At 38.8% G+C, this 14,462-nt stretch overlaps 1 non-coding gene across 1 annotated transcript; it reads right to left on the bottom strand.

Moving 5' to 3' along the window:
* Positions 1-5,956: 5,956 nt before the first annotated feature.
* LOC118485158 lies at positions 5,957-6,063 on the bottom strand. Its single transcript, XR_004875463.1, has one exon. It is a non-coding gene; the product is annotated as a small nucleolar RNA R71 (small nucleolar RNA).
* Between the last annotated feature and the right edge of the window lie 8,399 nt (positions 6,064-14,462).

Below are 14,462 nucleotides of genomic sequence, written 5' to 3'. Positions count from 1 at the left end.
ATAGGGCATTCATATCCTTTCAAAATCAATAACCGTATCTATTGTACCTGATTTCTCTCTCCATTGCGATTCTTCCGCTCGAAAAAACAGGGTGTTTCTTTCCCACCAAAGATTATAAGCTTAATCAGATACAATGAGCCCAAAAATTGAAATTGTATACAAGCGAAAGAGGCGAAGATCGACGACTGAAACAATGGAACGAAGGACGAAGAAGAAGATGGATGATTCAACTGTAAAAGACACTACAAACCGGCGGCTAACACTACCAAAAATCAACAAAACATCCTCTGATTTTAAAAAAGGTTCGTCTGTCTTCTTTGATACTTTTGAAGATTAATGGTGTTTTTTATAGTGTAAGGTAGTTTATGTTAACCAAGACCTAAAAGGGACTGATCGGTTGTCGAATGGTGTTATAACTAGGGTTTCATTGAATAAGGGTGTTTTTCCATGGTGTTATGTTGTTCATGTTTAGTTTGATTTGGGTGTTATATCAGTTTAAGGTCTTTAGTTTGGTTTGTTTTGGTATTCGTTCAGGGTGTTTTTTTTTTCAAATGGTGTTATTAACATGATGTTTATTTCTATTTGGTGTTTTATGGTGTTTTCATACATAATATTGTAGTTTATGGTGTTTTTAAACATAATGATAAGTATGGTATTATTTATCATGGTGATAAAAGTAGTGTTTAATTGATTAAGGGTGTTATAATGGTGTTATGTAGTTCATGTTTAGTTTTAAAGGGTGTTATTTAGTGTTATATCTGTTTAAGGTGTTTAGTGTGGGTAGTGCAGGGTGTTTTTTTTAAATGGTGTTATAAACCTGTTTTATAGTTTTATTTGGTGTTTTATGGAGTTTTTAATGGTGTTTTTTAAATGGTGTTATAAACATCTAGATATATATGGTGTTATTTATCATGATCTGCATCTGAATGGTGTTATTTATCCTGGAAGGAGATCATGTAGGGTGTTATTTATCCTGCATCTGAACGGTGTTATTTATCCTGCATCTGAATGGTGTTATTTATCCTGCACTATCATGTAGGGTGTTATTTATTCTGGTCATTGCAAAAATATGGTGTTATCTAGGGTGTTATTTATACTGGGCTTATATGGAAGTATGTTATTTATCAAGGGTGTTAATTTTCATGTTGATTTTGATGAAGTGTGTTATTTCTCTTGGTAGGTTATTTATCTTGTTTTAGGATAAGATGTATTAGATGAAGTCGGTGATGAAGTATTTTAAATATATTTTTAATTTCTTCTATAGTCAGGTCAAGCCATCGGCGTAGGGGCAAAATGTACAAATCACGTTTCAAAAACACAATTGACAAACCATTGGTATGTAGTGACTCAGAAACATCAAATAACGACGACAAAGGTAATCCAAATGTAGTTTAAAGTATAAAGAAACAAAAAAACAATAAAGTTTTATTAGTACCCATATGTGTTTATGTTTGTTGTTGAGAGTTGTTTTTGACGATGTTCGCTTTGAATAAAACAGATGGTCAAGATGGGATGAATGATGCTGGTAATTCAAAAACAAGAGAAGATGTTCCGCCGTCGATAAAAAACACACAAGGTACGTTTTGAAATAAATGATGTTGTGATTATAATAGGTTTGCATTAAGATATGATCAAAATTTATTTTTGTTTGCAGACCAGGATGTTACTGATAGTCAACTTGTCGTACACCCATCCGTCCATATAACATCAACAAAAGGTACTATGTTGAAGTGTTTATATTTTTAATTACTTGTTTACTAAAACAAATATTAAAAATTGTTGTAGATCGGCTGCAAGACCCGGATGACGATTTTGACGACACCCCACCACCGGGTAAGCGACGGAAATCGGCTACCAAAAGAGCATCGTCTCGTGGAATGTATCAACCAGTGAGACAACCATATAAGCCATTCACGGGTGCACGGATCAAGCCAAAAGTAGGTATCGACAATTTTTTAACACTAGCAAACGGCCTAAATGAGGAACAACGTAAGAAAGTGGAAGAAATTGGGTTTGGGTCGATATTTGGTTATACGGTGACAGGTGTGCCTACTACTTTGGCAAACTGGTTGGTTACAAATTACGACGCAGACAATGGTGTTTTAAACGTGGGCGGCGGGCGCATTGTAAACATAACGTCGGAGCTTGTTAAGAGTGTTTTCGGGCTGCCTATGGGACCAACAGATCTTGCTGAGAAGAAAAAGGCGAGCAAAAGGAAGGATGTTGTTGTCCAAGCATTCAGAGATCAGTTTAAGCATATGGATATCACTCGCTTGTCGCCAGTTCAGCTGATGAATTACATATTGGATTGGCAGGCTGATGACGGAAGACTGTTTGTACTGAACTTCTTGATTCTTTACTTTTCACTCCTAGGAGAAACCACAACGAACAATTCCGTCAACGTGCGATTCATTTCAAATATTCAGCCGGACGTGGATATCAAAAGCATCAATTGGTGTGCGTACATGGTCACGTGTCTCAAAAGAACGAAAATAGCGTGACATGGTGGTGATGATGCTTTTCGAGGGCCGATGTTGTTACTTGCGGTAAGTATTTAACTTTTAGTATTAAAATATTATTGTGTAGCATCGTTAGTTAAAATAACTCATATGCAGCCACGTATCAGTAAATTAGACCATGTGTAAATTAAATAACACCTTGGCTACCTTGGCTAGCTGAGTAAAACCATAAGTGACATAATGAATATTTGTATATCTAAATGACACCACATATGTTTAAATAACACTATATAACTGCATAACACCCTTTTTTTTACTTAATAACACTATGGATTAATAACGCTATATAATTGCATAACACCCTAGTTTACGTAATAACAATTTATATATGTAAATGACACCACATATGGTTTAATAACACTATATACCTGCATAACACCCTATTTAACTTAATAACAATATATAACTGAATAACATCACTGTTGTTATCTTGTTTACAATTATTTTGACAATTATGCTGGGAATGGAACTTATTGCAAAATATTGGTGCAGATTGCTTACGGAATTGTGTTAAAGAAGATACCTTCATCACACAGTTCAAATATTATTGAACTTGTAGATGATGATCTTCTGAACAATCTCGAATATGATATGGAAACTATGCATTCTGAACAAAATAAGAAGAGAAAGACGAGGGAAGATAAAAAACCCAAACGAGTAGAAGGGGATGAGTGTGGTGGAAAAAAAATCAAGAAGCAAAAACAAAGACAGGAAAAAGGAATGGAAAAGGAGAATCCGATTGATGAAGGAAATGAAGAGATCGAGATCGAAGATGATGATGCGCACTTGGGTATATACAGACACTGTGCAGATTACCTCCTGTCACAAACTGACACCCAAACATGTGCATTATTGATGTGTGTAAAATGCAACATATAAATCACATCAATTAAGGCATAAAACTAACCCTTTTTAAGTACTAATGTTGGAAAAAGAGTGTTTTTGTCTTCCTTTTGTATTTTCAGGATGAAATGAGCTCAAATTCAGAAAAGAAGCAAAAAGACAACTAATTCTAGCATAAATACAAGAAAAGGAATAAAAGTAGACTGGCCGAACCCTCAACGGCATCCTCCAAAGCAAAGAAGAGAAAACAGAAGCCTGAACACGCCCCGTGCTCAGCCAGCACGGGGCCGTGCCCAAGAAGCAGCAGAAAAGATAAACTTGTAGAAGCTTCCATTGCCCACCACGGGGCCGTGTCCAGTGAGCACGGGGGCGTGGTGAAAGTACAGCAGGCGCATTAACTGTAATTGCGAATTACAATTAATGAGGAGAGAGAGTGTCAGACGGGCACGGGGGCGTGTCCAGCGGACACGGGGCCGTGCCCAGCCTTCTGTTCAGCCTATAAATAGGAGTGCTTGGTTTCATTCCATCTCATCCCTTGGCACACCACCTCTCTCACACTTCATCCACCACCCACCACCACCATAACACCATCATCCACCACCATCATCCATTGTCCATCGTAGAGTGTGTGAGTCGTCTCGGGATCCAAGATTGATAGTAAGAGTTCTTGACAATCAAGGCCATGTTTGCCAGTCTCTTACATCACTTGGTGAAGACAAGTGTTTAGTATAATACTTTTTATTTTTAATCTTTTGCACTTTTTATTTGGTTTTGTATTAATGACTTTAATAACTAGTTGCTTATGTTGAAGGTGATCTTTCCTTATCGTTTGTCCGTGGTGTCTTGGCATTATTTTACTGTCTATATAAAATAAAAGATTTTCACCATTCATATCTCCACGGTCTATATGGAGGTATGTTGGCTACCTGGTCGGGGGTTAAGGGAACGGTTTGGTAAGGGTCTTGCCCTTGTTCAGCGTTTAGAGGTCCTGCTTGGGACCTGGGTCAAATTTAGTAGGATCTCCTTCAATGCCCATAGGTATTGGATGGCGGGGATCCAAACTCTTTGACCCCCTCATAAGTTAACTACTATTAATACTATAACCCGACTATTTAGGACTGTATCCCTGCTGACTCAGACTACTTAGCCGAGGGTAACGTCGCCGCCAAAAGTGGGGCCTACCATAATTTGCATTAATAACTTAATTCATTATCTTCCAATAATCCAACCCTTTAGGATTGTATCCTTGCTGACTCAAACTACTGGGTTGAGGGTAACGTCGCCTTCAAAAGAGGGGCCTACTACAATAACTAAGATAATCTCTTAAACAAGTGCAAAACTGCGAAAATAATCAAAGGTTATACTAATACACGAGTCGGATCCAGGTGATTCATCTTGTCTATTTGTTTTTATTTTATTTTTATTTTTCAGCATTTAGTTAGTTTTTATTTTTTTTAGTTTAAAAAACATTTTTCTCACTTTTTGATTTGATTAGACGTTGAGGATAAACCGGTATTAAAAGCTCTTGTGTCATTGGACGACCTCGGTATCTTACCAACACTATACTACGTCCACGATGGGTGCACTTGCCCATATGTGTGTTTAGTGTTAATGAATATCGTGTTTTATAAATTTAAAACTTGGTTAAAGGTGTAAAAAGGGCTTAATTATATATCAAAAATATATTACACTACACACGCATCAAGTTTTTGGCGCCGTTGCCGGGGACACAAGGATTTTAAGAAAGTTAGGAATCAACGGCCTAATCATATTTTTTATTTTTTTTTTAATTTCTAGGTTTTTCTTAGTTTTTCAGCTTCTGCAGAGCTCAGCACGGGCCGGGCCTGGTCGGACACGGGCCGTGCCCAGCATCAGTACTGGCAGTTTTTAGTTTTCCAAGTTACAGAAGGCTGACCACGGGGCCGTGTCGGTGCAACATGGGGCCGTGTCCAACTTCCAGTAACTGGGATCTGGGAAACAATCACTGTACTCCGACCACGGGCCGTGTTCGCTGAACACGGGCCCGTGGTGAACCTTCTGACCAGCATTCTTTTCTGTTTTTATTGCAGGACTTGGAACCCGACGCCAACGTTACATAGTGTATGAGCTCCAGTTCTAATAAGGACATAAAAGAACCTCTAGAAGAACCCGAACGCTTTCTCAGAAAAAGATTAAAAGCTAAAAACCAAGAGAAAGTTTCGGGTGATCCACCTCCAATGGCGGACCAACGTACCCTCATGGATTATCTACGACCCACCGTAGGTAACCTAGGCGCCGCTATCAATGCTCCGAATGTTGAAGCTAATAACTTCGAACTTCGGCCGCATTTGATACAAATGCTCCAAAACTCCGCAACCTTCCATGGGCTTGCGGACGAAGATCCCCATCTACATATCACTAATTTCTTAGAAATATGTGATACCTTTCGGATCAACGGAGCATCAAATGACGCCATCCGCCTCCGTATGTTTCCTTTCTCACTGAAAGACCGAGCGAAAGCTTGGCTCAACGCCCTCCCAGCTGGATCGATAAACACCTGGGATGAACTAGCCCAAAAATTTCTATATAAGTATTTCCCTCCCGCTAAAACTGCTAAATTAATGACTGAAATTAATACATATTCACAAGAGGACGGGGAATCCTTATATGAAACTTGGGAAAGGTTCAAGGAGTTATTACGCAAGTGTCCACATCACGGCCTTGCGATATGGCAACAAGTATCCACTTTCTATAATGGATTGTTGCCACACACAAGGCAGACACTTGATTCTAGCTCCGGGGGACTTTTAGGTAATCGTCGCCCGCACGAAATATATAATCAAATTAAGGAAATTGCTCAAACCAATTTTCAATGGCACACCCCCCGGGGGAATAAATCTATTGCCCCGGGCGCCCATAAGGTCGATGAAAGCACTTCTTTACAAGCCCAAATCGAGGCCCTTTCTTCAAAAATAAAAAAAATGGAAATGACAAAAACAGTCTCGGTTATGGCTTGTGAAGGGTGTGGTGGGTCACATGAAAATTGGAGTTGTATGAAAGAAACGGACGATCAACAAGAAATGGTAAACTACATTGATAATAGACCTAGGCCGTCGGGTCCCCCAACGGGAACTTACAACCAAGGATGGCGAAACCACCCAAACCTTGGTTGGAGAGAACCCGGCAATAGTAGTAACCAACAAACCCAACGAACAAATTTTCAACAACCAAGAAATGAGTCACAAAATTTCACTCAACAACAAAGTGGACGAGAAAGGCTTGAAGATACTGTATCTCGCCTCATCTCCGACGCTGAAAAGAAAAACTCGGAAAGATTTCTACAATTAGAATCAAATTTTAGAAATCAACAAGCTAGTATTCAAAACATAGAAAAACAATTAAATCAAATAGCTCAGAATTTTGCCGAGAGACCGCAAGGCGCATTACCTAGCAATACCGAAACAAACCCAAAAGCGCAAGTTCACCTCATCACGCTACGAAACCGCACCGTAGGGCCTGCAGAAGTGCCGCCACCAACAGAAGAAACAATACCCACACCTCTGCAAGAGAAGAACTCCCCTCCGTCACCAGAGCTTACCAAAGCTCCTCGCGTTCCGTACCCCGGTAGGTTAATTCGTCAAAAGACCAATGAGCAATTCGCAAAGTTCGAAAGTCTATTAAAGCAATTGCATGTCAATATTCCTTTTATCGAGGTCCTAACCCAAATGCCCAAATACTCTAAATTCATGAGGGACTTCCTTACGCATAAAAAGAAAATTGAAAATTTGCAATTAGTCAATTTAGGCGAAGAATGCTCTGCACTCGTACTCAATAAACTTCCCCAAAAGAAAATCGATCCCGGAAGCTTCAGGATTCCCTGCTCAATAGGGGAATCCCCCGTTCGTAATGCTCTAGCCGACCTTGGGGCTAGCATTAACCTCATGCCCTCATCTTTGTTTAAAAGACTCGGCTTGGGAACCACGAGTCCCACAAAAATGAGCATACAACTCGCTGATCGCTCCGTCAAATTTCCACAAGGTGTCATCGAAAACGTCTTGGTAAAGGTAAGCAAATTCGTCTATCCAGCCGACTTTGTCATACTAGATATGGAAGAACACACCGAGGTCCCCCTCATACTAGGAAGACCCTTTCTTGCCACCGCCCAAGCGGTGGTAGATATGAATTACGGAACACTCACTTTGAGGTATGGGGATGATGAAGTAAAATTCGGAGTCGGAAAAAGAATAGAGGACGACGACCCGGTCAACTACATGAAGGTTATTGATTCAAGCTTGGATGCTGCTCTCCGACGGTGTAACATGGGACGCCAAGCATCCCTCTCAGAAAACATATAACCTCGCATTGGGTCTAGCCAAGGACCCTTATAAACGTGGCGCACCACGGAGGCATTCCGCGGAACTATCCTTAGTTTAGTTTAATCTTTTAGTTTTAATTTGCAGGAATAAAACACACTCATGATGGTAATGGATGAAAAGGGGAACGAGAAAAATGGCCCCATGCACAAAGAACGGAGCAACCCGACACAAATCTCCATCACAGAAGGCTCAACACGGGCCGTGCCCAACCAACACGGCCCCGTGCTGAGCCACCTGCAGAAAAACGCCCAGTTCAGGTAACTAGACACGGGCCGTGTTCACCAGACACGCCCCCGTGTCCAGCCTTCTGTCTCATTTCTTTAATTTCTGTTACTGGCACCTGAACACGGGGCCGTGCCCGGTCACCACGGGGCCGTGTCCAGACTGCCAGTAACATAAATCTTTGCTTTTTAACACCACACTACACATCCAATCAACCTAAAAATTTATTTTTTTTGGGACACATTGAGGACAATGTGTAATTTAAGTGTGAGGGGGAAGCTAACACTTTGAAATTTTGCAAGTCCTAACAACAAGCCTTACACAAAACTCTATTGGAACCGCTAAACACCCCAAATTTTTTCAAAATTTTTATTTTTTCTTGTCTAAAGTTTAAGTTAGGAATCACAAGCTTAATAAGGTTATATTTTTATGAAATTTACAACCGAGAGCGTCGTGATAACAAGAACCAACATAAGAAAATTATGAAACGGCATAACAAGTCTAGTTAAAATTCGATTATATATATTTGATCACATTTAAAACCCATTCCCACAAAAGTGAGTTTTGAGCCTTTATTGAGTATTCAAATTTACATCTTTAGACTAAATGCTCATTTTTCGTTTCTTGTGTGAATAGCCGCTTGGTTCTTACAACTCTAGAACTTGCCACGACGATTCATCCCCGGTCCTTACCAACTTAAACCCAAGTAAGTAAATGATGGAGGCATTAGGACTAACCATTTTTTTTCTACACAATTATTTTTCATTTTTTTACCACCTACCCAAAATCCCCCTAATTAACCCCTTTGAGCCTAAACCTTTCATTTCATCACCCTAAAACCATTTTTTTTACCCACCAAAAACCCTTTTTATTTTTCACCCTTTATTTTAGTAACAAGCTCGGTTTTTCGCAAGCTCGTTCTTTTATGTGACTAAAAAAAAAATTATATGATGATGAAGTTAAAAACAAACAAAGCTATACAAACAAAAGCTTGTTTGGAGAAATACTTCAAAATAAAAAAGTCACTAAAAACAAAGTGTGTTACGAAAACCGACGCTTTTTACGCTTTTCGCCCTTTCACTAACCACTAACCCAACCACCCACCTTTAGCCCAAGCCTAACCCTTGACCCAAAAAGCCCTCTTGATATTTACAAAGGTATAAAGTTAAAAAGGAGGAGGATTGATTGCTTGGCAAGCCTGTGGAAGGCGTAAGTTCCATGCCGCTCTCGAGAGATTCACTAAAAATACACCTTCGGCCGAGTGTTGAGTGATTTATCCCGTGAGGTATGTGAACTTATATATAAATGGAATTTTAAAACGGCATGTTATGCCCAAATAAGTAATTTATCCTATGAAACGTTCTAAATAAATCATAACGAGTAGGATTGTAAATAAATAAAAATAAAACGTAAAAATATCTTGGATTCCCGACACTCTATGACAAGCCAAAAAACTTTCGCTTCTACCCATTCCATTTGGGAGTGTAAGCCACATTTAAAGAGTTTTGCTTGAGGACAAGCAAAAGTTCAAGTGTGGGGGTATTTGATGTGTGTAAAATGCAACATATAAATCACATCAATTAAGGCATAAAACTAACCCTTTTTAAGTACTAATGTTGGAAAAAAAGTGTTTTTGTCTTCCTTTTGTATTTTCAGGATGAAATGAGCTCAAATTCACAAAAGAAGGAAAAAGACAACTAATTCTAGCATAAATACAAGAAAAGGAATAAAAGTAGACTGCCCGAACCCTCAACGGCATCCTCCAAAGCAAAGAAGAGAAAACAGAAGCCTGAACACGCCCCGTGCTCAGCCAGCACGGGGCCGTGCCCAAGAAGCAGCAGAAAAGACAAACTTGTAGAAGCTTCCATTGCCCATCACGGGGCCGTGTCCAGTGAGCACGGGGGCGTGGTGAAAGTACAGCAGTCGCATTAAGTGTAATTGCGAATTACAATTAATGAGGAGAGAGAGTGTCAGACGGGCACGGGGGCGTGTCCAGCGGACACGGGGCCGTGCCCAGCCTTCTGTTCAGCCTATAAATAGGAGTGCTTGGTTTCATTCCATCTCATCCCTTGGCACACCACCTCTCTCACACTTCATCCACCACCCACCACTACCATAACACCATCATCCACCACCATCATCCATTGTCCATCGTAGAGTGTGTGAGTCGTCTCGGCATCCAAGATTGATAGTAAGAGTTCTTGACAATCAAGGCCATGTTTGCCTAAGTCTCTTACATCACTTGGTGAAGACAAGTGTTTAGTATAATACTTTTTATTTTTAATCTTTTGCACTTTTTATTTGGTTTTGTATTAATGACTTTAATAACTAGTTGCTTATGTTGAAGGTGATCTTTCCTTATCGTTTGTCCGTGGTGTCTTGGCATTATTTTACTGTCTATATAAAATAAAAGATTTTCACCATTCATATCTCCACGGTCTATATGGAGGTATGTTGGCTACCTGGTCGGGGGTTAAGGGAACGGTTTGGTAAGGGTCTTGCCCTTGTTCAGCGTTTAGAGGTCCTGCTTGGGACCTGGGTCAAATTTAGTAGGATCTCCTTCAATGCCCATAGGTATTGGATGGCGGGGATCCAAACTCTTTGACCCCCTCATAAGTTAACTACTATTAATACTATAACCCGGCTATTTAGGACTGTATCCCTGCTGACTCAGACTATTTAGCCGAGGGTAACGTCACCGCCAAAAGCGGGGCCTACCATAATTTGCATTAATAACTTAATTCATTATCTTCCAATAATCCAACCCTTTAGGATTGTATCGTTGCTGACTCAAACTACTGGGTTGAGGGTAACGTCGCCTTCAAAAGAGGGGCCTACTACAATAACTAAGATAATCTCTTAAATAAGTGCAAAAGTGCGAAAATAATCAAAGGTTATACTAATACACGAGTCGGATCCAAGTGATTCATCTTGTCTATCTGTTTTTATTTTATTTTTATTTTTCAGCATTTAGTTAGTTTTTATTTTTTTTAGTTTAAAAAACATTTTTCTCACTTTTTGATTTGATTAGATGTTGAGGATAAACCGGTATTAAAAGCTCTTGTGTCCTTGGACGACCTCGGTATCTTACCAACACTATACTACGTCCACGATGGGTGCACTTGCCCATATGTGTGTTTAGTGTTAGTGAATATCGTGTTTTATAAATTTAAAACTTGGTTAAAGGTGTAAAAAGGGCTTAATTATATATCAAAAATATATTACACTACACACGCATCAATTATTTGTAGGTCCGGATGGCGAAGTGCGCATTCCGATGGTCTCACAGTATGGTGACACTCCATCAGCATCAGGAACATCAGTTCAGGACGATTTTGAGTTGGTAAACATCTTATGATTCATACTAGACTTGAAAGTATATGTTATTTCTCATGATATGTTATTAAACTGGGGTTTCGTACAGGTTCGGTCGAATTTGTTGGATAACTTGTTTAACGAGTTTGAGATATGCGTTAACAAGATCAATAACACCATAATAGAATCGTGTCTGATGTTCCCGGAGAGTGATCTGCTGAAACAGAAAGCATTGGAGTGGAAGGAGATAATGAAAATGCACCTTGTTGTTGATGATGAGAAAAAAAAGGATGGAGATGAAGTGGAAAAGGGAGATCAAAACGTTGACGCAAAAAGGATGATGTGGCCAAGGCTGCTGAACCAGTTGATCCGCAAAAAGGTAGTGTATCATTAGACGGATATAACACTCCTACGAACGAGCGAAATAAAGATTATATAACACAACACACTTCTCCCTTTTCACCAATAACGTCTTCGTTTGTCGCAGAACTGGACAAAGTTGTTGAAAGGGTTCAAAGTGAAATTACACCAGTGACAAAATTCAACGTTTCAGGAATTGAAGCGGTGAACTTGTCAACAAGACTGGCAGACGCATCAACGGATGAATAACGTAAGGAAGTAACGCAGGCCTATTCAGCGTCAGGGATCGCCAAGGCCGAAACGAACAATCAAGCTTCTGGAAGCACTGCGGTCACCGTACGTCGAGCGGGCTGTCATGTTGAGAACTGTTCGTGATAAGACTGAAGACGCACTGGCCCGATGGATATTTTCTGCAGTAGGAAACGTATGGTAAGAATCTGAATTGGACCTTAAAAAATGTGTTTAATGTAGTGTATTATACGTTATAAGTTTTGAACATATATTGAATTATACATTCTTGTCGATGGTGTTTCGGTTTGTAGGGATATTTTGTTTGGCGACAACGATAATGTGTCTGTGATGAGGGGGGCTTTTGAGTCGATGATGCCTGGTGTAACTGTGCACGTGAATGTCATCAGTGCCTGGGCCGCATTGTTGAACTATGAAGAAAAAAAGAGGAGGATTGGGACAGCCCCAAGATTATTCTGCAACGCAGGAATGTTGGTAAGTTTAATTTCTGGATATTATTAAGTGAAAACAGACCATAATATGTGAGCATAGTAAATAATACCATGTATATTTTGTGTCTGCATAAATAACAACATAGGTCTGTAAACTATAATATCATTGTTTAATTATGTCTGCTTAAATAACACCATATTTTGATTACTGAAAACCTTCACAATTTGGTTTTTGTTTACCTAGAAAAACACTACAGCTCGAAAAGCAGACCGTATCATGTGAGCATAGTTAATGACACCATGTATTATTTATGACTGCTTAAATAACACCATAGGACTGGAAATAATAACACTATTGCTTAATTATGTATTACTTAAATAACACTATAAATATGCTTGTGAATTCTTAACTTAACACCATAATTTGTTCTTTTGTTTACATGAAAAACAACACAACTGGAAAAAGATTTCGCGTTGTCTGATCATGACCGATTAGCAGAATTTACGACAAACATGAATGTTGTGTTGGCTTCAACAGAACCAAAAGTATTTAAAGGCAACTTCGAGATGGTGTTTATACCAATGTTGACCGGGCAACATTACTATCTGCTGTTTTTCAACTTGAGAAAAAGAGATGTCTTTATTATTGACAACGTAGAAGGTGATGCGGGCTTAGAAAGATACCACGGAAATGTGGAGAAGATGGTAAGTTTTTGAATGTTTATATTTATGCGACTGCCGTAACAAAAAAAATTATTTCTTAACATCAAAAATGTATAACTGCAGATAAGTACATTTTGTCGGTATCTAAAACCAATGCATCCTAAAATCGCCTCACAGATAAGGAATACACAACCAGTTCGACTGGAATTGCCATGGCAATCACTTTACAATGGCATCAACTGTGGTATTTTCCTTATGCGACATATGGAAACTTACACTGGTAATCGCGTTTAAATTTCTGTTTAGTAAAAAAAATAATTAAAATACATGTTGCCGAAATATGAACAATTCTGATGGTTTGGTATTGAATAGGAACACACGTTGGACATTGGATGTGTGGTTTATCGAATGAGAGGGGCGTTACTGACGAGGTGTTGCCTGATCAAGCAGGCGAAATCGAGGATCTGCGTAAGAAGTACCTATCAAAAATGCTCCTAAGAGACGTGAACACGGAATGAGGCCAAGTGGAACGAGAAGTACAAGAATACGCACTTTTGGACGAAGATGATAGGGTGAGAATGGAAGACAATGCAATTGATTGGATTGCTGAAAGGTTGGGAGCTGCCGTGTAGGTGGACAGCGGAACATAGTTAAACTTTTTGTTAATATACAAACATTTTGGGTCATATAGATTATATGATGTGTTAGCGTTTTGGCTAAGTTGTGATTATGGTGTAATTTGACTATGTAAAGCCTGATTACAATCGTAAGCTGTTTCTGTTTTACACCTTTTTATTCAGGTGTTTTAATGAATTTATATTGCGATTTCCCACACAAAAAGAACGCGTATTGAGCAGATGTTTTTTTACAAAGTAAATGATGTTCATGTTAATGATGTATAAAAAAACATACCAACTCCGTTGCACAATTAAGACACTATAGGCAAGTAAATAACACAATAAAAGCTACACATACATAAATAACACCCAGAACTAAAAATAACACCATTAATGACACCCAGAACTAAAAATAACACCACAGGTTTTGAGAATAAAAAAAATAATTTCTGTATAGATAAATAACACCATTAACAACAAATAACACCCTGAACAAGAAATAATACCACTGGATAACAATAAATTTCTGAGGGAGGACAAATAACATTACTCAAATTGCAACATACATAATAAAAACACCCTGAACAACAAATAACACCATTGGTTAACAAAAACAAACATATTTAACAGAAACAATATATAAAACATTGTCACATGTAATGTTAAATTCGAACAAAGGCAAACAAAATAAGACCATGAGTGTATGCAAATCCGAAAAACAATAAAAAACCTAACAATGTACCAAACAAGAAGAAAGTACGTTAAAAATAACAAAATTTTTAGACATCTCTAAATAACTTACTACTCATCTTCCCCATCCTCCTCGTCTAATGCATCCTCATCTTGTTCACCCATATCTTCTTCAACATCCACCCATTCATCTTCCTC

The sequence above is a fragment of the Helianthus annuus genome, chromosome 12 (assembly GCF_002127325.2).
Source record: "Helianthus annuus cultivar XRQ/B chromosome 12, HanXRQr2.0-SUNRISE, whole genome shotgun sequence".
In the NCBI taxonomy this organism is placed as follows: domain Eukaryota; kingdom Viridiplantae; phylum Streptophyta; class Magnoliopsida; order Asterales; family Asteraceae; genus Helianthus; species Helianthus annuus.
Note: the sequence above shows the minus strand (reverse complement) of the source record. Positions and strands in the feature narration are given on the sequence as shown.